This window comes from Bombina bombina, chromosome 2, assembly GCF_027579735.1.
Source record: "Bombina bombina isolate aBomBom1 chromosome 2, aBomBom1.pri, whole genome shotgun sequence".
Taxonomy (NCBI): Eukaryota; Metazoa; Chordata; class Amphibia; order Anura; family Bombinatoridae; genus Bombina; species Bombina bombina.
Window position 1 is genome coordinate 703,302,305 of NC_069500.1, and position 2,082 is coordinate 703,304,386.

General features: G+C 27.7%; 1 long non-coding RNA gene across 1 annotated transcript; it reads left to right on the top strand.

The window, feature by feature from the left end:
* The first annotated feature begins 763 nt into the window (after positions 1-763).
* On the top strand, positions 764-1,622 carry LOC128647953 (uncharacterized). The gene is made up of 3 exons (XR_008400468.1): positions 764-791; positions 1,356-1,439; positions 1,515-1,622. It is a non-coding gene; the product is annotated as an uncharacterized LOC128647953 (long non-coding RNA).
* Positions 1,623-2,082: the final 460 nt, after the last annotated feature.

Sequence of the window (2,082 nt, forward strand, 5' to 3'; positions counted from 1 at the left end):
TTTGTCTATTGTGATTGGCTAACACATTTTAATAGAATTTTACTTTCACAGTTATCTTGAGTGTTGTTTCTAAAGTTAATTAACTTACATTGTTTGGGTTCTCAACTTTACAAGTTTAAAAAGAGATAGTGATGTAAATCTTTGGATTCAACAGTAGACACTGTCTTCCTTGAAGAATGACACGGTTTTTAAAATATGTCTGATTCTTTCTTTTATCTATTTATAATTAATTATAAGCCAACTTTGTTTTGATGTTTGTAAAAGAAATGAATTATGTGTGTGAAAGTATGTTGTGCACATCCTATTATTAAGGCGATTAGATAAAATAAAATAAAATTTTTGAAAGATTATCTAATCTATTTCTAACATTGGAAATATGGTCTTTTTCAAAAAGATATGTACAAAATAATAATTTTTCTTTTCTATTAAATTGTGGATTAAATATGATTTTACATTATATAATCTGAAAAGTGCAACTAATTTGTTTACATTTTTAAATAGTTAAAAACCGTAGAGCACCGAGATATCTCTGTCCAATTGATGAAAATTCCTCAAGTTCTGGTGGAGAATCTGACCCCTTGCCAAGGGTGTTTATGGACAGGGAGGGAAATAATAACCCAGGTATTTATAAATTGTAATAATTGATATATATATATAGATCCATACAATGTTGGAAATAAAATGAACATTTTTTTGTGTTTAAGTAATAAGAAGGCAACAACGTAGGGCAAGGCCTATTATTGAAAGTGAGTCAAATGAGGAAGAAGAACTTCAGAATCCGAATTTGGAAGGTTAACATAATTTTATTAATTTTTATTGCATTTATAATAAAAAAATAATGACATTTAAAATGTAAACCTTTGTTTTGGTTTACATTTAGATGATGCAAAAATTCAAGTTGAGAATTACCATCAAGATGGAGAGGGAAATATTATTAATGAGGAGAGAGAAGAAGTGGTACAAGATTATGAAATAGAACAAGTGCTTATGCAGGAAGACGATTTAGAAGATAGTAAGTAATAATATATTAAAAAATTCTATTAATAACCGAATATTGTACTATATATATATTGTACCGAATATTATATATATATATATATATATATATATATATATATATATATATATATATATATATATATATAGATAGATAGATAGATAGATAGATAGATAGATAGATAGATAGATAGATAGAGAGAGAGAGAGAGTGAGAGAGAGAGAGAGAGAGAGAGAGAGAGAGAGAGAGAGAGAGAGAGAGAGAGAGAGAGAGAGAGAGAGAGAGAAATAAAAAAAGGATAATGAATTATTTTTAATATACACAAGGGGAGTAAAATATAAAATTTCATTTTACACAGTGATGCAAGAAGAAGAGGTGGACAGAGAGGTCCATGAGGAAAATAGTTCAAATGATTCCTCTGATACCATTAATTATGACTGGGGTGAGTATATCAGACATGTGTTTATATATGGATTTTAAAATACATAAGAATAACCTTATTCTTTATTTTATACAGTACCTGAAGATCAAAACATATTGATTAACAAGAAACAGTTATTGGAGGTATTAAAGAAAGCAGAAAAAGGACTTAAAGAAAACTATTCAAGTTTGCATGAAATGCGCCTTAAAATAGAAAAAATGTAACAATACATTTAGATTTTTCATAATGTGACCAAATTTTGTTTTTTTTTTGTGATAAAAAATAAATATTTATGTTTAAACGTGTATTGGTGTCCAGATAAATTATTATAAACATAACACTGAAATCAATATAACAATGTATGGGATTGAATAAGGGACAGTCTACTATCAATTTTTTTATTGTTTGCAAAAGATTGATATTCACTTTATTAGTGAGTTTAATGTTTAGCATTAACAACTCAGTTATATTAATACAATTTTTTTTTAACTCTGTGGTTACCTTGTACTTCTTCCAGCTCACTGATGACATGACTATGACTGATTCTTATCTATTCTCTTGCATTAGCATTGTGTAGTAACCCCAGTGCCTGAACAGAGAGTTATCTATATGGCCAACGTGTAATTTCAAACTCTTTTGAAAAGATATTTCAAAAGCCTGTGAT